Below are 22,882 nucleotides of genomic sequence, written 5' to 3'. Positions count from 1 at the left end.
TTGAAGTCAATTTCCAGAGTGAATTTCAACTGAATATTGTTTTTTCAATACTCTCAAAATAGATTGGATTTACTTATTTGCACAATTGAATTTTGTTTTTTGTCAAACTGCTAAAATTATTTGTAAGTACTTATCTGAACATAGCATGTGACATGTCTTGGGTTTTATCCATCAGAAAAACTCTGCTGGGCATCATAAAACTTTGCACAGCAATTTCCAAGCAAGTATACTTAGAAAAATATTGACTATTAGGAAACATTTTATTTATGCTAATATTTCCTCCTTGTATACATTAGTGACTGCATTAAAAGAATACCATTTTCACATAAAAACAGTTAAGAAATCAAATAAACCACACTTATCTCAGTTGGCTAGTTGGTCTAGGGGTATGATTCTCGCTTTGGTTGCGAGAGGTCCAAGGTTCAAATCCCGGACGAGCCCTCTATTTCTTTTGTACGGTGCATCTCATGGTTTATATATATCTGATTTTCTCAATTGGCTAAGTCAATAGCATCAACTGAGTTTTGTTTTTGCCATACTCCCAATAGAATTTGTACATACTTATGAATCTTGCCTTCATCATTTTTCAATTGCCTTTCTTCAATTTATGCATGATTTACACATAGCTTTTGACAAGTCTTGGGTTTTATCGATCAGACAAGTCCAAACTCTGTAGCCATTTTTAAATCTTGTCACTGCACTTTCCAAATAAGCACACAAAGAAAACTATCAATAGAATCTCACGGAAACATTTTAGTTGTTCTAAAAATAAGAGCATACTTATTCAAATTTCAACTGTATTGTGGTATATTAGGAAAACTGCAGGTTCCCTACTGTCTAGATAGCTTTGAATGTTTTAAAAGAATAGTCTCATTTTGAAACACAAAAAGTTCAAAAATGAAATTGCAAGGTTTTCTTTTGCCTTTCTTCTGTGTCTGGAAGCATGATTTGTACATTGCATATGACAAGTCTTTAGCTTCGTCCATGAGAGAAGTCCAAACTCTGGAGGCACTCACAAATCTTGTCCCTGCACTTTTCCTGTATGCATACTTAGAAAACTATCTACTGGACCATAAGGAAATATTTTATTTATTCTACAAATTCATTTTTACATAAATGTATATGGTGTTTTTAAAAACAAAAAGCTATTTTCATTAAATCAATTGAAAAATCAATAGAAAGATGTTCAGGTAGGTGGCTTGTTGGTCTAGGGTTAAGATTCTCGCTTAGGGTGTGAGAGGTCCCAGGTTCAAATCATGGATGAGCCCAAATTTTCAGATTCTTTGACAGCGTTCCATTATCTTATTGAAGTCAATTTCCTGAGTAAAATCTTCAATTGAATATTATTTTTTAAAAACTCACAAAATAGATTGGATATACTTATTTGCACAATTGAATTTTGTTTTTTGTCAAACTGCTAAAATTATTTGTAATTACTTACCTGCACATAGCATGTGACATGTCTTGGGTTTTATCCATCAGAAAAACTCTGCTGGGCATCATAAAACTTTGCACAGCAATTTCCAAGCAAGTATACTTAGAAAAATATTGACTATTATGAAATATTTTATTTATGCTAATATTTCTACCTTGTATACATTAGTGACTGCTTTAAAATAATACAATTTTCACATAAAAACAGTTAAGAAATCAAATAAAACATGCTTACTTGATGACTCTATCATTCTCACTTTGGGTGCGAGAGGTCACGGGTTCAAATCCCGGACGAGCCCAAATTTTTAGATTCTTTGACATGGTTCCATTATCTTATTGAAGTCAATATCCAGAGTGAATTTCAACTGAATATTGTTTTATCAAAACTCTCAAAATAGATTGGATTTACTTATTTGCACAATTGAATTTTGTTTTTTGTCAAACTGCTAAAATTATTTGTAAGTACTTATCTGAACATAGCATGTGACATGTCTTGGGTTTTATCCATCAGAAAAACTCTGCTGGGCATCATAAAACTTTGCACAGCAATTTCCAAGCAAGTATACTTAGAAAAATATTGACTATTAGGAAACATTTTATTTATGCTAATATTTCCTCCTTGTATACATTAGTGACTGCATTAAAAGAATACCATTTTCACATAAAAACAGTTAAGAAATCAAATAAACCACACTTATCTCAGTTGGCTAGTTGGTCTAGGGGTATGATTCTCGCTTTGGTTGCGAGAGGTCCAAGGTTCAAATCCCGGACGAGCCCTCTATTTCTTTTGTACGGTGCATCTCATGGTTTATATATATCTGATTTTCTCAATTGGCTAAGTCAATAGCATCAACTGAGTTTTGTTTTTGCCATACTCCCAATAGAATTTGTACATACTTATGAATCTTGCCTTCATCATTTTTCAATTGCCTTTCTTCTATTTATGCATGATTTACACATAGCTTTTGACAAGTCTTGGGTTTTATCGATCAGACAAGTCCAAACTCTGTAGCCATTTTTAAATCTTGTCACTGCACTTTCCAAATAAGCACACAAAGAAAACTATCAATAGAATCTTACGGAAACATTTTAGTTGTTCTAAAAATAAGAGCATACTTATTCAAATTTCAACTGTATTGTGGAATATTAGGAAAACTGCAGGTTCCCTACTGTCTAGATAGCTTTGAATGTTTTAAAAGAATAGTCTCATTTTGAAACACAAAAAGTTCAAAAATGAAATTGCAAGGTTTTCTTTTGCCTTTCTTCTGTGTCTGGAAGCATGATTTGTACATTGCATATGACAAGTCTTTAGCTTTGTCCATGAGAGAAGTCCAAACTCTGTAGGCACTCACAAATCTTGTCCCTGCACTTTTCCTATATGCATACTTAGAAAACTATCTACTGGACCATAAGGAAATATTTTATTTATTCTACAAATTCATTTTTACATAAATGTATATGGTGTTTTTAAAAACAAAAAGCTATTTTCATTAAATCAATTGAAAAATCAATAGAAAAATGTTCAGGTAGGTGGCTTGTTGGTCTAGGGTTAAGATTCTCGCTTAGAGTGTGAGAGGTCCCAGGTTCAAATCATGGACGAGCCCAAATTTTCAGATTCTTTGACATAGTTCCATTATCTTATTGAATACAATTTCCTGAGTAAAATCTTCAAATGAATATTATTTTTTAAAAACTCTCAAAATAGATTGGATTTACTTATTTGCACAATTGAATTTAGTTTTTTGTCAAACTGCTAAAATTATTTGTAATTACTTTCCTGCACATAGCATGTGACATGTCTTGGGTTTTATCCATCAGAAAAACTCTGCTGGGCATCATAAAACTTTGCACAGCAATTTCCAAGCAAGTATACTTAGAAAAATATTGACTATTAGGAAATATTTTATTTATGCTAATATTTCCACCTTGTATACATTAGTGACTGCTTTAAAATAATACAATTTTCACATAAAAACAGTTAAGAAATCAAATAAAACATGCTTACTTGATGACTCTATCATTCTCACTTTGGGTGCGAGAGGTCACGGGTTCAAATCCCGGACGAGCCCAAATTTTTAGATTCTTTGACATGGTTCCATTATCTTATTGAAGTCAATTTCCAGAGTGAATTTCAACTGAATATTGTTTTTTCAAAACTCTCAAAATAGATTGGATTTACTTATTTGCACAATTGAATTTTGTTTTTTGTCAAACTGCTAAAATTATTTGTAAGTACTTATCTGAACATAGCATGTGACATGTCTTGGGTTTTATCCATCAGAAAAACTCTGCTGGGCATCATAAAACTTTGCACAGCAATTTCCAAGCAAGTATACTTAGAAAAATATTGACTATTAGGAAATATTTTATTTATGCTAATTTTTCCTACTTGTATACATTAGTGACTGCTTTAAAAGAACACCATTTTCAAATAAAATAGTTAAGAAATCAAATAAAACAGACTTGTTTCAGTTGGCTCGTTAGTCTAGGGGTATGATTCTCGCTTTGGGTGCGAGAGGTCCCTGGTTCAAATCCCGGACGAGCCCTCTATTTCTTTTTTACGGTGCTTCTCATGGTTTATATATATCTGATTTTCTCAATTGGCTAAGTTAATAGCATCAACTGAGTTTGTTTTTGCCATACTCCCAATAGAATTTGTACATACTTATGAATCTTGCCTTCATCATTTTTCAATTGCCTTTCTTCTAGTTATGCATGATTTACACATAGCTTTTGACAAGTCTTGGGTTTTATCGATCAGACAAGTCCAAACTCTGTAGCCATTTTTAAATCTTGTCACTGCACTTTCCAAATAAGCACACAAAGAAAACTATCAATAGAATCTCACGGAAACATTTTAGTTGTTCTAAAAATAAGAGCATACTTATTCAAATTTCAACTGTATTGTGGTATATTAGGAAAACTGCAGGTTCCCTACTGTCTAGATAGCTTTGAATGTTTTAAAAGAATAGTCTCATTTTGAAACACAAAAAGTTCAAAAATGAAATTGCAAGGTTTTCTTTTGCCTTTCTTCTGTGTCTGGAAGCATGATTTGTACATTGCATATGACAAGTCTTTAGCTTTGTCCATGAGAGAAGTCCAAACTCTGGAGGCACTCACAAATCTTGTCCCTGCACTTTTCCTATATGCATACTTAGAAAACTATCTACTGGACCATAAGGAAATATTTTATTTATTCTACAAATTCATTTTTACATAAATGTATATGGTGTTTTTAAAAACAAAAAGCTATTTTCATTAAATCAATTGAAAAATCAATAGAAAAATGTTCAGGTAGGTGGCTTGTTGGTCTAGGGTTAAGATTCTCGCTTAGGGTGTGAGAGGTCCCAGGTTCAAATCATGGACGAGCCCAAATTTTTAGATTCTTTGACAGCGTTCCATTATCTTATTGAAGTCAATTTCCTGAGTAAAATCTTCAATTGAATATTATTTTTTAAAAACTCACAAAATAGATTGGATATACTTATTTGCACAATTGAATTTTGTTTTTTGTCAAACTGCTAAAATTATTTGTAATTACTTACCTGCACATAGCATGTGACATGTCTTGGGTTTTATACATCAGAAAAACTCTGCTGGGCATCATAAAACTTTGCACAGCAATTTCCAAGCAAGTATACTTAGAAAAATATTGACTATTAGGAAATATTTTATTTATGCTAATATTTCCACCTTGTATACATTAGTGACTGCTTTAAAATAATACAATTTTCACATAAAAACAGTTAAGAAATCAAATAAAACATGCTTACTTGATGACTCTATCATTCCCACTTTGGGTGCGAGAGGTCACGGGTTCAAATCCCGGACGAGCCCAAATTTTTAGCTTCTTTGACATGGTTCCATTATCTTATTGAAGTCAATTTCCAGAGTGAATTTCAACTGAATATTGTTTTTGCAAAACTCTCAAAATAGATTGGATTTACTTATTTGCACAATTGAATTTAGTTTTTTGTCAAACTGCTAAAATTATTTGTAATTACTTTCCTGCACATAGCATGTGACATGTCTTGGGTTTTATCCATCAGAAAAACTCTGCTGGGCATCATAAAACTTTGCACAGCAATTTCCAAGCAAGTATACTTAGAAAAATATTGACTATTAGGAAATATTTTATTTATGCTAATATTTCCACCTTGTATACATTAGTGACTGCTTTAAAATAATACAATTTTCACATAAAAACAGTTAAGAAATCAAATAAAACATGCTTACTTGATGACTCTATCATTCTCACTTTGGGTGCGAGAGGTCACGGGTTCAAATCCCGGACGAGCCCAAATTTTTAGATTCTTTGACATGGTTCCATTATCTTATTGAAGTCAATTTCCAGAGTGAATTTCAACTGAATATTGTTTTTTCAAAACTCTCAAAATAGATTGGATTTACTTATTTGCACAATTGAATTTTGTTTTTTGTCAAACTGCTAAAATTATTTGTAAGTACTTATCTGAACATAGCATGTGACATGTCTTGGGTTTTATCCATCAGAAAAACTCTGCTGGGCATCATAAAACTTTGCACAGCAATTTCCAAGCAAGTATACTTAGAAAAATATTGACTATTAGGAAATATTTTATTTATGCTAATTTTTCCTCCTTGTATACATTAGTGACTGCTTTAAAAGAACACCATTTTCACATAAAATAGTTAAGAAATCAAATAAAACAGACTTGTTTCAGTTGGCTCGTTAGTCTAGGGGTATGATTCTCGATTTGGGTGCGAGAGGTCCCTGGTTCAAATCCCGGACGAGCCCTCTATTTCTTTTTTACGGTGCTTCTCATGGTTTATATATATCTGATTTTCTCAATTGGCTAAGTTAATAGCATCAACTGAGTTTGTTTTTGCCATACTCCCAATAGAATTTGTACATACTTATGAATCTTGCCTTCATCATTTTTCAATTGCCTTTCTTCTAGTTATGCATGATTTACACATAGCTTTTGACAAGTCTTGGGTTTTATCGATCAGATAAGTCCAAACTCTGTAGCCATTTTTAAATCTTGTCACTGCACTTTCCAAATAAGCACACAAAGAAAACTATCAATAGAATCTCACGGAAACATTTTAGTTGTTCTAAAAATAAGAGCATACTTATTCAAATTTCAACTGTATTGTGGTATATTAGGAAAACTGCAGGTTCCCTACTGTCTAGATAGCTTTGAATGTTTTAAAAGAATAGTCTCATTTTGAAACACAAAAAGTTCAAAAATGAAATTGCAAGGTTTTCTTTTGCCTTTCTTCTGTGTCTGGAAGCATGATTTGTACATTGCATATGACAAGTCTTTAGCTTTGTCCATGAGAGAAGTCCAAACTCTGGAGGCACTCACAAATCTTGTCCCTGCACTTTTCCTATATGCATACTTAGAAAACTATCTACTGGACCATAAGGAAATATTTTATTTATTCTACAAATTCATTTATACATAAATGTATATGGTGTTTTTAAAAACAAAAAGCTATTTTCATTAAATCAATTGAAAAATCAATAGAAAAATGTTCAGGTAGGTGGCTTGTTGGTCTAGGGTTAAGATTCTCGCTTAGGGTGTGAGAGGTCCCAGGTTCAAATCATGGACGAGCCCAAATTATCAGATTCTTTGACAGCGTTCCATTATCTTATTGAAGTCAATTTCCTGAGTAAAATCTTCAATTGAATATTATTTTTTAAAAACTCACAAAATAGATTGGATATACTTATTTGCACAATTGAATTTTGTTTTTTGTCAAACTGCTAAAATTATTTGTAATTACTTACCTGCACATAGCATGTGACATGTCTTGGGTTTTATCCATCAGAAAAACTCTGCTGGGCATCATAAAACTTTGCACAGCAATTTCCAAGCAAGTATACTTAGAAAAATATTGACTATTAGGAAATATTTTATTTATGCTAATATTTCCACCTTGTATACATTAGTGACTGCTTTAAAATAATACAATTTTCACATAAAAACAGTTAAGAAATCAAATAAAACATGCTTAATTGATGACTCTATCATTCTCACTTTGGGTGCGAGAGGTCACGGGTTCAAATCCCGGACGAGCCCAAATTTTTAGATTCTTTGACATGGTTCCATTATCTTATTGAAGTCAATTTCCAGAGTGAATTTCAACTGAATATTGTTTTTTGAAAACTCTCAAAATAGATTGGATTTACTTATTTGCACAATTGAATTTTGTTTTTTGTCAAACTGCTAAAATTATTTGTAATTACTTACCTGCACATAGCATGTGACATGTCTTGGGTTTTATCCATCAGAAAAACTCTGCTGGGCATCATAAAACTTTGCACAGCAATTTCCAAGCAAGTATACTTAGAAAAATATTGACTATTAGGAAATATTTTATTTATGCTAATATTTCCACCTTGTATACATTAGTGACTGCTTTAAAATAATACAATTTTCACATAAAAACAGTTAAGAAATCAAATAAAACATGCTTACTTGATGACTCTATCATTCTCACTTTGGGTGCGAGAGGTCACGGGTTCAAATCCCGGACGAGCCCAAATTTTTAGATTCTTTGACATGGTTCCATTATCTTATTGAAGTCAATTTCCAGAGTGAATTTCAACTGAATATTGTTTTTTGAAAACTCTCAAAATAGATTGGATTTACTTATTTGCACAATTGAATTTTGTTTTTTGTCAAACTGCTAAAATTATTTGTAATTACTTACCTGCACATAGCATGTGACATGTCTTGGGTTTTATCCATCAGAAAAACTCTGCTGGGCATCATAAAACTTTGCACAGCAATTTCCAAGCAAGTATACTTAGAAAAATATTGACTATTAGGAAATATTTTATTTATGCTAATATTTCCACCTTGTATACATTAGTGACTGCTTTAAAATAATACAATTTTCACATTAAAACAGTTAAGAAATCAAATAAAACATGCTTACTTGATGACTCTATCATTCTCACTTTGGGTGCGAGAGGTCATGGGTTCAAATCCCAGACGTGCCCAAATTTTCAGATTCTTTGACATAGTTCCATTATCTTATTGAATACAATTTCCTGAGTAAAATCTTCAAATGAATATTATTTTTTAAAAACTCACAAAATAGATTGGATTTACTTATTTGCACAATTGAATTTTGTTTTTTGTCAAACTGCTAAAATTATTTGTAATTAGTTACCTGCACATAGCATGTGACATGTCTTGGGTTTTATCCATCAGAAAAACTCTGCTGGGCATCATAAAACTTTGCACAGCAATTTCCAAGCAAGTATACTTAGAAAAATATTGACTATTAGGAAATATTTTATTTATGCTAATATTTCCACCTTGTATACATTAGTGACTGCTTTAAAATAATAAAATTTTCACATAAAAACAGTTAAGAAATCAAATCAAACATGCTTACTTGATGACTCTATCATTCTCACTTTGGGTGCGAGAGGTCAAGGGTTCAAATCCCGGACGAGCCCAAATTGTTAGATTCTTTGACATGGTTCCATTATCTTATTGAAGTCAATTTCCAGAGTGAATTTCAACTGAATATTGTTTTTTCAAAACTCTCAAAATAGATTGGATTTACTTATTTGCACAATTGAATTTTGTTTTTTGTCAAACTGCTAAAATTATTTGTAAGTACTTATCTGAACATAGCATGTGACATGTCTTGGGTTTTATCCATCAGAAAAACTCTGCTGGGCATCATAAAACTTTGCACAGCAATTTCCAAGCAAGTATACTTAGAAAAATATTGACTATTAGGAAATATTTTATTTATGCTAATTTTTCCTCCTTGTATACATTAGTGACTGCTTTAAAAGAACACCATTTTCACATAAAATAGTTAAGAAATCAAATAAAACAGACTTGTTTCAGTTGGCTCGTTAGTCTAGGGGTATGATTCTCGATTTGGGTGCGAGAGGTCCCTGGTTCAAATCCCGGACGAGCCCTCTATTTCTTTTTTACGGTGCTTCTCATGGTTTATATATATCTGATTTTCTCAATTGGCTAAGTTAATAGCATCAACTGAGTTTGTTTTTGCCATACTCCCAATAGAATTTGTACATACTTATGAATCTTGCCTTCATCATTTTTCAATTGCCTTTCTTCTAGTTATGCATGATTTACACATAGCTTTTGACAAGTCTTGGGTTTTATCGATCAGATAAGTCCAAACTCTGTAGCCATTTTTAAATCTTGTCACTGCACTTTCCAAATAAGCACACAAAGAAAACTATCAATAGAATCTCACGGAAACATTTTAGTTGTTCTAAAAATAAGAGCATACTTATTCAAATTTCAACTGTATTGTGGTATATTAGGAAAACTGCAGGTTCCCTACTGTCTAGATAGCTTTGAATGTTTTAAAAGAATAGTCTCATTTTGAAACACAAAAAGTTCAAAAATGAAATTGCAAGGTTTTCTTTTGCCTTTCTTCTGTGTCTGGAAGCATGATTTGTACATTGCATATGACAAGTCTTTAGCTTTGTCCATGAGAGAAGTCCAAACTCTGGAGGCACTCACAAATCTTGTCCCTGCACTTTTCCTATATGCATACTTAGAAAACTATCTACTGGACCATAAGGAAATATTTTATTTAATCTACAAATTCATTTATACATAAATGTATATGGTGTTTTTAAAAACAAAAAGCTATTTTCATTAAATCAATTGAAAAATCAATAGAAAAATGTTCAGGTAGGTGGCTTGTTGGTCTAGGGTTAAGATTCTCGCTTAGGGTGTGAGAGGTCCCAGGTTCAAATCATGGACGAGCCCAAATTATCAGATTCTTTGACAGCGTTCCATTATCTTATTGAAGTCAATTTCCTGAGTAAAATCTTCAATTGAATATTATTTTTTAAAAACTCACAAAATAGATTGGATATACTTATTTGCACAATTGAATTTTGTTTTTTGTCAAACTGCTAAAATTATTTGTAATTACTTACCTGCACATAGCATGTGACATGTCTTGGGTTTTATCCATCAGAAAAACTCTGCTGGGCATCATAAAACTTTGCACAGCAATTTCCAAGCAAGTATACTTAGAAAAATATTGACTATTAGGAAATATTTTATTTATGCTAATATTTCCACCTTGTATACATTAGTGACTGCTTTAAAATAATACAATTTTCACATAAAAACAGTTAAGAAATCAAATAAAACATGCTTACTTGATGACTCTATCATTCTCACTTTGGGTGCGAGAGGTCACGGGTTCAAATCCCGGACGAGCCCAAATTTTTAGATTCTTTGACATGGTTCCATTATCTTATTGAAGTCAATTTCCAGAGTGAATTTCAACTGAATATTGTTTTTTGAAAACTCTCAAAATAGATTGGATTTACTTATTTGCACAATTGAATTTTGTTTTTTGTCAAACTGCTAAAATTATTTGTAATTACTTACCTGCACATAGCATGTGACATGTCTTGGGTTTTATCCATCAGAAAAACTCTGCTGGGCATCATAAAACTTTGCACAGCAATTTCCAAGCAAGTATACTTAGAAAAATATTGACTATTAGGAAATATTTTATTTATGCTAATATTTCCACCTTGTATACATTAGTGACTGCTTTAAAATAATACAATTTTCACATAAAAACAGTTAAGAAATCAAATAAAACATGCTTACTTGATGACTCTATCATTCTCACTTTGGGTGCGAGAGGTCACGGGTTCAAATCCCGGACGAGCCCAAATTTTTAGATTCTTTGACATGGTTCCATTATCTTATTGAAGTCAATTTCCAGAGTGAATTTCAACTGAATATTGTTTTTTGAAAACTCTCAAAATAGATTGGATTTACTTATTTGCACAATTGAATTTTGTTTTTTGTCAAACTGCTAAAATTATTTGTAATTACTTACCTGCACATAGCATGTGACATGTCTTGGGTTTTATCCATCAGAAAAACTCTGCTGGGCATCATAAAACTTTGCACAGCAATTTCCAAGCAAGTATACTTAGAAAAATATTGACTATTAGGAAATATTTTATTTATGCTAATATTTCCACCTTGTATACATTAGTGACTGCTTTAAAATAATACAATTTTCACATTAAAACAGTTAAGAAATCAAATAAAACATGCTTACTTGATGACTCTATCATTCTCACTTTGGGTGCGAGAGGTCATGGGTTCAAATCCCAGACGTGCCCAAATTTTCAGATTCTTTGACATAGTTCCATTATCTTATTGAATACAATTTCCTGAGTAAAATCTTCAAATGAATATTATTTTTTAAAAACTCACAAAATAGATTGGATTTACTTATTTGCACAATTGAATTTTGTTTTTTGTCAAACTGCTAAAATTATTTGTAATTAGTTACCTGCACATAGCATGTGACATGTCTTGGGTTTTATCCATCAGAAAAACTCTGCTGGGCATCATAAAACTTTGCACAGCAATTTCCAAGCAAGTATACTTAGAAAAATATTGACTATTAGGAAATATTTTATTTATGCTAATATTTCCACCTTGTATACATTAGTGACTGCTTTAAAATAATAAAATTTTCACATAAAAACAGTTAAGAAATCAAATCAAACATGCTTACTTGATGACTCTATCATTCTCACTTTGGGTGCGAGAGGTCAAGGGTTCAAATCCCGGACGAGCCCAAATTGTTAGATTCTTTGACATGGTTCCATTATCTTATTGAAGTCAATTTCCAGAGTGAATTTCAACTGAATATTGTTTTTTCAAAACTCTCAAAATAGATTGGATTTACTTATTTGCACAATTGAATTTTGTTTTTTGTCAAACTGCTAAAATTATTTGTAAGTACTTATCTGAACATAGCATGTGACATGTCTTGGGTTTTATCCATCAGAAAAACTCTGCTGGGCATCATAAAACTTTGCACAGCAATTTCCAAGCAAGTATACTTAGAAAAATATTGACTATTAGGAAATATTTTATTTATGCTAATTTTTCCTCCTTGTATACATTAGTGACTGCTTTAAAAGAACACCATTTTCACATAAAATAGTTAAGAAATCAAATAAAACAGACTTGTTTCAGTTGGCTCGTTAGTCTAGGGGTATGATTCTCGATTTGGGTGCGAGAGGTCCCTGGTTCAAATCCCGGACGAGCCCTCTATTTCTTTTTTACGGTGCTTCTCATGGTTTATATATATCTGATTTTCTCAATTGGCTAAGTTAATAGCATCAACTGAGTTTGTTTTTGCCATACTCCCAATAGAATTTGTACATACTTATGAATCTTGCCTTCATCATTTTTCAATTGCCTTTCTTCTAGTTATGCATGATTTACACATAGCTTTTGACAAGTCTTGGGTTTTATCGATCAGATAAGTCCAAACTCTGTAGCCATTTTTAAATCTTGTCACTGCACTTTCCAAATAAGCACACAAAGAAAACTATCAATAGAATCTCACGGAAACATTTTAGTTGTTCTAAAAATAAGAGCATACTTATTCAAATTTCAACTGTATTGTGGTATATTAGGAAAACTGCAGGTTCCCTACTGTCTAGATAGCTTTGAATGTTTTAAAAGAATAGTCTCATTTTGAAACACAAAAAGTTCAAAAATGAAATTGCAAGGTTTTCTTTTGCCTTTCTTCTGTGTCTGGAAGCATGATTTGTACATTGCATATGACAAGTCTTTAGCTTTGTCCATGAGAGAAGTCCAAACTCTGGAGGCACTCACAAATCTTGTCCCTGCACTTTTCCTATATGCATACTTAGAAAACTATCTACTGGACCATAAGGAAATATTTTATTTATTCTACAAATTCATTTATACATAAATGTATATGGTGTTTTTAAAAACAAAAAGCTATTTTCATTAAATCAATTGAAAAATCAATAGAAAAATGTTCAGGTAGGTGGCTTGTTGGTCTAGGGTTAAGATTCTCGCTTAGGGTGTGAGAGGTCCCAGGTTCAAATCATGGACGAGCCCAAATTATCAGATTCTTTGACAGCGTTCCATTATCTTATTGAAGTCAATTTCCTGAGTAAAATCTTCAATTGAATATTATTTTTTAAAAACTCACAAAATAGATTGGATATACTTATTTGCACAATTGAATTTTGTTTTTTGTCAAACTGCTAAAATTATTTGTAATTACTTACCTGCACATAGCATGTGACATGTCTTGGGTTTTATCCATCAGAAAAACTCTGCTGGGCATCATAAAACTTTGCACAGCAATTTCCAAGCAAGTATACTTAGAAAAATATTGACTATTAGGAAATATTTTATTTATGCTAATATTTCCACCTTGTATACATTAGTGACTGCTTTAAAATAATACAATTTTCACCTAAAAACAGTTAAGAAATCAAATAAAACATGCTTACTTGATGACTCTATCATTCTCACTTTGGGTGCGAGAGGTCACGGGTTCAAATCCCGGACGAGCCCAAATTTTTAGATTCTTTGACATGGTTCCATTATCTTATTGAAGTCAATTTCCAGAGTGAATTTCAACTGAATATTGTTTTTTGAAAACTCTCAAAATAGATTGGATTTACTTATTTGCACAATTGAATTTTGTTTTTTGTCAAACTGCTAAAATTATTTGTAATTACTTACCTGCACATAGCATGTGACATGTCTTGGGTTTTATCCATCAGAAAAACTCTGCTGGGCATCATAAAACTTTGCACAGCAATTTCCAAGCAAGTATACTTAGAAAAATATTGACTATTAGGAAATATTTTATTTATGCTAATATTTCCACCTTGTATACATTAGTGACTGCTTTAAAATAATACAATTTTCACATAAAAACAGTTAAGAAATCAAATAAAACATGCTTACTTGATGACTCTATCATTCTCACTTTGGGTGCGAGAGGTCACGGGTTCAAATCCCGGACGTGCCCAAATTTTTAGATTCTTTGACATGGTTCCATTATCTTATTGAAGTCAATTTCCAGAGTGAATTTCAACTGAATATTGTTTTTTCAACACTCTCAAAATAGATTGGATTTACTTATTTGCACAATTGAATTTTGTTTTTTGTCAAACTGCTAAAATTATTTGTAATTACTTACCTGCACATAGCATGTGACATGTCTTGGGTTTTATCCATCAGAAAAACTCTGCTGGGCATCATAAAACTTTGCACAGCAATTTCCAAGCAAGTATACTTAGAAAAATATTGACTATTAGGAAATATTTTATTTATGCTAATATTTCCACCTTGTATACATTAGTGACTGCTTTAAAATAATACAATTTTCACATTAAAACAGTTAAGAAATCAAATAAAACATGCTTACTTGATGACTCTATCATTCTCACTTTGGGTGCGAGAGGTCATGGGTTCAAATCCCAGACGTGCCCAAATTTTCAGATTCTTTGACATAGTTCCATTATCTTATTGAATACAATTTCCTGAGTAAAATCTTCAAATGAATATTATTTTTTAAAAACTCACAAAATAGATTGGATTTACTTATTTGCACAATTGAATTTTGTTTTTTGTCAAACTGCTAAAATTATTTGTAATTAGTTACCTGCACATAGCATGTGACATGTCTTGGGTTTTATCCATCAGAAAAACTCTGCTGGGCATCATAAAACTTTGCACAGCAATTTCCAAGCAAGTATACTTAGAAAAATATTGACTATTAGGAAATATTTTATTTATGCTAATATTTCCACCTTGTATACATTAGTGACTGCTTTAAAATAATAAAATTTTCACATAAAAACAGTTAAGAAATCAAATCAAACATGCTTACTTGATGACTCTATCATTCTCACTTTGGGTGCGAGAGGTCAAGGGTTCAAATCCCGGACGAGACCAAATTGTTAGATTCTTTGACATGGTTCCATTATCTTATTGAAGTCAATTTCCAGAGTGAATTTCAACTGAATATTGTTTTTTCAAAACTCTCAAAATAGATTGGATTTACTTATTTGCACAATTGAATTTTGTTTTTTGTCAAACTGCTAAAATTATTTGTAAGTACTTATCTGAACATAGCATGTGACATGTCTTGGGTTTTATCCATCAGAAAAACTCTGCTGGGCATCATAAAACTTTGCACAGCAATTTCCAAGCAAGTATACTTAGAAAAATATTGACTATTAGGAAATATTTTATTTATGCTAATTTTTCCTCCTTGTATATATTAGTGACTGCTTTAAAAGAACACCATTTTCACATAAAATAGTTAAGAAATCAAATAAAACAGGCTTGTTTCAGTTGGCTCGTTAGTCTAGGGGTAAGATTCTCACTTTGGGTGCGAGAGGTCCCGGGTTCAAATCCCGGATGAGCCCTCTATTTCTTTTTTACGGTGCTTCTCATGGTTTATATATATCTGATTTTCTCAATTGGCTAAGTTAATAGCTTCAACTGAGTTTTGTTTTTGCCATACTCCCAATAGAATTTGTACATACTTATGAATCTTGCCTTCATCATTTTTCAATTGCCTTTCTTCTAGTTATGCATGATTTACACATAGCTTTTGACAAGTCTTGGGTTTTATCGATCAGACAAGTCCAAACTCTGTAGCCATTTTTAAATCTTGTCACTGCACTTTCCAAATAAGCACACAAAGAAAACTATCAATAGAATCTTACGGAAACATTTTAGTTGTTCTAAAAATAAGAGCATACTTATTCAAATTTCAACTGTATTGTGGTATATTAGGAAAACTGCAGGTTCCCTACTGTCTAGATAGCTTTGAATGTTTTAAAAGAATAGTCTCATTTTGAAACACAAAAAGTTCAAAAATGAAATTGCAAGGTTTTCTTTTGCCTTTCTTCTGTGTCTGGAAGCATGATTTGTACATTGCATATGACAAGTCTTTAGCTTTGTCCATGAGAGAAGTCCAAACTCTGGAGGCACTCACAAATCTTGTCCCTGCACTTTTCCTATATGCATACTTAGAAAACTATCTACTGGACCATAAGGAAATATTTTATTTATTCTACAAATTCATTTTTACATAAATGTATATGGTGTTTTCTAAAAACAAAAAGCTATTATCATTAAATCAATTGAAAAATCAATAGAAAAATGTTCAGGTAGGTGGCTTGTTGGTCTAGGGTTAAGATTCTCGCTTAGAGTGTGAGAGGTCCCAGGTTCAAATCATGGACGAGCCCAAATTTTCAGATTCTTTGACATAGTTCCATTATCTTATTGAATACAATTTCCTGAGTAAAATCTTCAAATGAATATTATTTTTAAAAAACTCACAAAATAGATTGGATATACTTATTTGCACAATTGAATTTTGTTTTTTGTCAAACTGCTAAAATTATTTGTAATTACTTACCTGCACATAGCATGTGACATGTCTTGGGTTTTATCCATCAGAAAAACTCTGCTGGGCATCATAAAACTTTGCACAGCAATTTCCAAGCAAGTATACTTAGAAAAATATTGACTATTAGGAAATATTTTATTTATGCTAATATTTCCACCTTGTATACATTAGTGACTGCTTTAAAATAATACAATTTTCACATAAAAACAGTTAAGAAATCAAATAAAACATGCTTACTTGATGACTCTATCATTCTCACTTTGGGTGCGAGAGGTCACGGGTTCAAATCCCGGACAAGCCCAAATTTTTAGATTCTTTGACATGGTTCCATTATCTTATTGAAGTCAATTTCCAGAGTGAATTTCAACTGAATATTGTTTTTTGAAAACTCTCAAAATAGATTGGATTTACTTATTTGCACAATTGAATTTTGTTTTTTGTCAAACTGCTAAAATTATTTGTAATTACTTACCTGCACATAGCATGTGACATGTCTTGGGTTTTATCCATCAGAAAAACTCTGCTGGGCATCATAAAACTTTGCACAGCAATTTCCAAGCAAGTATACTTAGAAAAATATTGACTATTAGGAAATATTTTATTTATGCTAATATTTCCACCTTGTATACATTAGTGACTGCTTTAAAATAATACAATTTTCACATAAAAACAGTTAAGAAATCAAATAAAACATGCTTACTTGATGACTCTATCATTCTCACTTTGGGTGCGAGAGGTCACGGGTTCAAATCCCGGACGTGCCCAAATTTTTAGATTCTTTGACATGGTTCCATTATCTTATTGAAGTCAATTTCCAGAGTGAATTTCAACTGAATATTGTTTTTTCAAAACTCTCAAAATAGATTGGATTTACTTATTTGCACAATTGAATTTTGTTTTTTGTCAAACTGCTAAAATTATTTGTAATTACTTACCTGCACATAGCATGTGACATGTCTTGGGTTTTATCCATCAGAAAAACTCTGCTGGGCATCATAAAACTTTGCACAGCAATTTCCAAGCAAGTATACTTAGAAAAATATTGACTATTAGGAAATATTTTATTTATGCTAATATTTCCACCTTGTATACATTAGTGACTGCTTTAAAATAATACAATTTTCACATAAAAACAGTTAAGAAATCAAATAAAACATGCTTACTTGATGACTCTATCATTCTCACTTTGGGTGCGAGAGGTCATGGGTTCAAATCCCGGACGTGCCCAAATTTTTAGATTCTTTGACATGGTTCCATTATCTTATTGAAGTCAATTTCCAGAGTGAATTTCAACTGAATATTGTTTTTTCAAAATTCTCAAAATAGATTGGATTTACTTATTTGCACAATTGAATTTTGTTTTTTGTCAAACTGCTAAAATTATTTGTAAGTACTTATCTGAACATAGCATGTGACATGTCTTGGGTTTAATCCATCAGAAAAACTCTGCTGGGCATCATAAAACTTTGCACAGCAATTTCCAAGCAAGTATACTTAGAAAAATATTGACTATTAGGAAACATTTTATTTATGCTAATTTTTCCTCCTTGTATACATTAGTGACTGCATTAAAAGAATACCATTTTCACATAAAAACAGTTAAGAAATCAAATAAACCACACTTATTTCAGTTGGCTCGTTGGTCTAGGGGTATGATTCTCGCTTTGGGTGCGAGAGGTCCCGGGTTCAAATTCCGGACGAGCCCTCTATTTCTTTTGTACGGTGCATCTCATAGTTTATATATATCTGATTTTCTCAATTGGCTAAGTCAATAGCATCAACTGAGTTTTGTTTTTGCCATACTCCCAATAGAATTTGTACATACTTATGAATCTTGCCTTCATCATTTTTCAATTGCCTTTCTTCTATTTATGCATGATTTACACATAGCTTTTGACAAGTCTTGGGTTTTATCGATCAGACAAGTCCAAACTCTGTAGCCATTTTTAAATCTTGTCACTGCACTTTCCAAATAAGCACACAAAGAAAACTATCAATAGAATCTTACGGAAACGTTTTAGTTGTTCTAAAAATAAGAGCATACTTATTCAAATTTCAACTGTATTGTGGAATATTAGGAAAACTGCAGGTTCCCTACTGTCTAGATAGCTTTGAATGTTTTAAAAGAATAGTCTGATTTTGAAACACAAAAAGTTCAAAAATGAAATTGCAAGGTTTTCTTTTGCCTTTCTTCTGTGTCTGGAAGCATGATTTGTACATTGCATATGACAAGTCTTTAGCTTTGTCCATGAGAGAAGTCCAAACTCTGTAGGCACTCACAAATCTTGTCCCTGCACTTTTCCTATATGCATACTTAGAAAACTATCTACTGGACCATAAGGAAATATTTTATTTATTCTACAAATTCATTTTTACATAAATGTATATGGTGTTTTTAAAAACAAAAAGCTATTTTCATTAAATCAATTGAAAAATCAATAGAAAAATGTTCAGGTAGGTGGCTTGTTGGTCTAGGGTTAAGATTCTCGCTTAGAGTGTGAGAGGTCCCAGGTTCAAATCATGGACGAACCCAAATTTTCAGATTCTTTGACATAGTTCCATTATCTTATTGAATACAATTTCCTGAGTAAAATCTTCAAATGAATATTATTTTTTAAAAACTCACAAAATAGATTGGATTTACTTATTTGCACAATTGAATTTTTTTTTTTGTCAAACTGCTAAAATTATTTGTAATTAGTTACCTGCACATAGCATGTGACATGTCTTGGGTTTTATCCATCAGAAAAACTCTGCTGGGCATCATAAAACTTTGCACAGCAATTTCCAAGCAAGTATACTTAGAAAAATATTGACTATTAGGAAATATTTTATTTATGCTAATATTTCCACCTTGTATACATTAGTGACTGCTTTAAAATAATAAAATATTCACATAAAAACAGTTAAGAAATCAAATCAAACATGCTTACTTGATGACTCTATCATTCTCACTTTGGGTGCGAGAGGTCAAGGGTTCAAATCCCGGACGAGCCCAAATTGTTAGATTCTTTGACATGGTTCCATTATCTTATTGAAGTGAATTTCAACTGAATATTGTTTTTTCAAAACTCTCAAAATAGATTGGATTTACTTATTTGCACAATTGAATTTTGTTTTTTGTCAAACTGCTAAAATTATTTGTAAGTACTTATCTGAACATAGCATGTGACATGTCTTGGGTTTTATCCATCAGAAAAACTCTGCTGGGCATCATAAAACTTTGCACAGCAATTTCCAAGCAAGTATACTTAGAAAAATATTGACTATTAGGAAATATTTTATTTATGCTAATTTTTCCTCCTTGTATATATTAGTGACTGCTTTAAAAGAACACCATTTTCACATAAAATAGTTAAGAAATCAAATAAAACAGACTTGTTTCAGTTGGCTCGTTAGTCTAGGGGTATGATTCTCACTTTGGGTGCGAGAGGTGTCGGGTTCAAATCCCGGATGAGCCCTCTATTTCTTTTTTACGGTGCTTCTCATGGTTTATATATATCTGATTTTCTCAATTGGCTAAGTTAATAGCATCAACTGAGTTTTGTTTTTGCCATACTCCCAATAGAATTTGTACATACTTATGAATCTTGCCTTCATCATTTTTCAATTGCCTTTCTTCTAGTTATGCATGATTTACACATAGCTTTTGACAAGTCTTGGGTTTTATCGATCAGACAAGTCCAAACTCTGTAGCCATTTTTAAATCTTGTCACTGCACTTTCCAAATAAGCACACAAAGAAAACTATCAATAGAATCTTACGGAAACATTTTAGTTGTTCTAAAAATAAGAGCATACTTATTCAAATTTCAACTGTATTGTGGTATATTAGGAAAACTGCAGGTTCCCTACTGTCTAGATAGCTTTGAATGTTTTAAAAGAATAGTCTCATTTTGAAACACAAAAAGTTCAAAAATGAAATTGCAAGGTTTTCTTTTGCCTTTCTTCTGTGTCTGGAAGCATGATTTGTACATTGCATATGACAAGTCTTTCGCTTTGTCCATGAGAGAAGTCCAAACTCTGGAGGCACTCACAAATCTTGTCCCTGCACTTTTCCTATATGCATACTTAGAAAACTATCTACTGGACCATAAGGAAATATTTTATTTATTCTACAAATTCATTTTTACATAAATGTATATGGTGTTTTCTAAAAACAAAAAGCTATTATCATTAAATCAATTGAAAAATCAATAGAAAAATGTTCAGGTAGGTGGCTTGTTGGTCTAGGGTTAAGATTCTCGCTTAGAGTGTGAGAGGTCCCAGGTTCAAATCATGGACGAGCCCAAATTTTCAGATTCTTTGACATAGTTCCATTATCTTATTGAATACAATTTCCTGAGTAAAATCTTCAAATGAATATTATTTTAAAAAAACTCACAAAATAGATTTGATTTACTTATTTGCACAATTGAATTTTGTTTTTTGTCAAACTGCTAAAATTATTTGTAATTAGTTACCTGCACATAGCATGTGACATGTCTTGGGTTTTATCCATCAGAAAAACTCTGCTGGGCATCATAAAACTTTGCACAGCAATTTCCAAGCAAGTATACTTAGAAAAATATTGACTATTAGGAAATATTTTATTTATGCTAATATTTCCACCTTGTATACATTAGTGACTGCTTTAAAATAATACAATTTTCACATAAAAACAGTTAAGAAATCAAATAAAACATGCTTACTTGATGACTCTATCATTCTCACTTTGGGTGCGAGAGGTCAAGGGTTCAAATCCCGGACGAGCCCAAATTGTTAGATTCTTTGACATGGTTCCATTATCTTATTGAAGTCAATTTCAAGAGTGAATTTCAACTGAATATTGTTTTTTCAAAACTCTCAAAATAGATTGGATTTACTTATTTGCACAATTGAATTTTGTTTTTTGTCAAACTGCTAAAATTATTTGTAAGTACTTATCTGAACATAGCATGTGACATGTCTTGGGTTTTATCCATCAGAAAAACTCTGCTGGGCATCATAAAACTTTGCACAGCAATTTCCAAGCAAGTATACTTAGAAAAATATTGACTATTAGGAAATATTTTATTTATGCTAATTTTTCCTCCTTGTATACATTAGTGACTGCTTTAAAAGAACACCATTTTCACATAAAATAGTTAAGAAATCAAATAAAACAGGCTTGTTTCAGTTGGCTTGTTAGTCTAGGGGTATGATTCTTGCTTTGGGTGCGAGAGGTCCCGGGTTCAAATCCCGGATGAGCCCTCTATTTCTTTTTTACGGTGCTTCTCATGGTTTATATATGTCTGATTTTCTCAATTGGCTAAGTTAATAGCATCAACTGAGTTTTGTTTTTGCCATACTCCCAATAGAATTTGTACATACTTATGAATCTTGCCTTCATCATTTTTCAATTGCCTTTCTTCTAGTTATGCATGATTTACACATAGCTTTTGACAAGTCTTGGGTTTTATCGATCAGACAAGTCCAAACTCTGTAGCCATTTTTAAATCTTGTCACTGCACTTTCCAAATTAGCACACAAAGAAAACTATCAATAGAATCTTACGGAAACATTTTAGTTGTTCTAAAAATAAGAGCATACTTATTCAAATTTCAACTGTATTGTGGTATATTAGGAAAACTGCAGGTTCCCTACTGTCTAGATAGCTTTGAATGTTTTAAAAGAATAGTCTCATTTTGAAACACAAAAAGTTCAAAAATGAAATTGCAAGGTTTTCTTTTGCCTTTCTTCTGTGTCTGGAAGCATGATTTGTACATTGCATATGACAAGTCTTTAGCTTCGTCCATGAGAGAAGTCCAAACTCTGGAGGCACTCACAAATCTTGTCCCTGCACTTTTCCTATATGCATACTTAGAAAACTATCTACTGGACCATAAGGAAATATTTTATTTATTCTACAAATTCATTTTTACATAAATGTATATGGTGTTTTTAAAAACAAAAAGCTATTTTCATTAAATCAATTGAAAAATCAATTGAAAAATGTTCAGGTAGGTGGCTTGTTGGTCTAGGGTTAAGATTCTCGCTTAGAGTGTGAGAGGTCCCAGGTTCAAATCATGGACGAGCCCAAATTTTCAGATTCTTTGACATAGTTCCATTATCTTATTGAATACAATTTCCTGAGTAAAATCTTCAAATGAATATTATTTTTTAAAAACTCACAAAATAGATTGGATTTACTTATTTGCACAATTGAATTTTGTTTTTTGTCA

The 22,882-nt window shown here is 31.8% G+C and overlaps 4 non-coding genes across 4 annotated transcripts; all 4 read left to right on the top strand.

Annotated features, from left to right (window-relative positions):
* Nucleotides 1–3,908: 3,908 nt before the first annotated feature.
* TRNAP-UGG (transfer RNA proline (anticodon UGG)) lies at nt 3,909–3,980 on the top strand. Its single transcript has one exon. It is a non-coding gene; the product is annotated as a tRNA-Pro (tRNA).
* An 11,636-nt stretch (nt 3,981–15,616) lies between these two features.
* TRNAP-UGG (transfer RNA proline (anticodon UGG)) lies at nt 15,617–15,688 on the top strand. Its single transcript has one exon. It is a non-coding gene; the product is annotated as a tRNA-Pro (tRNA).
* A 2,625-nt stretch (nt 15,689–18,313) lies between these two features.
* TRNAP-UGG (transfer RNA proline (anticodon UGG)) lies at nt 18,314–18,385 on the top strand. Its single transcript has one exon. It is a non-coding gene; the product is annotated as a tRNA-Pro (tRNA).
* Nucleotides 18,386–21,839: 3,454 nt separating this feature from the next.
* TRNAP-UGG (transfer RNA proline (anticodon UGG)) lies at nt 21,840–21,911 on the top strand. The gene has a single exon. It is a non-coding gene; the product is annotated as a tRNA-Pro (tRNA).
* Nucleotides 21,912–22,882: the final 971 nt, after the last annotated feature.

This window comes from Taudactylus pleione, unplaced genomic scaffold (genome assembly GCF_031769625.1).
Source record: "Taudactylus pleione unplaced genomic scaffold, aTauple2 ptg000317l, whole genome shotgun sequence".
Classification (NCBI taxonomy): domain Eukaryota; kingdom Metazoa; phylum Chordata; class Amphibia; order Anura; family Myobatrachidae; genus Taudactylus; species Taudactylus pleione.
The sequence above is the reverse complement of the archived record's forward strand: the minus strand, read 5'-3'. Positions and strand labels throughout refer to the sequence as shown.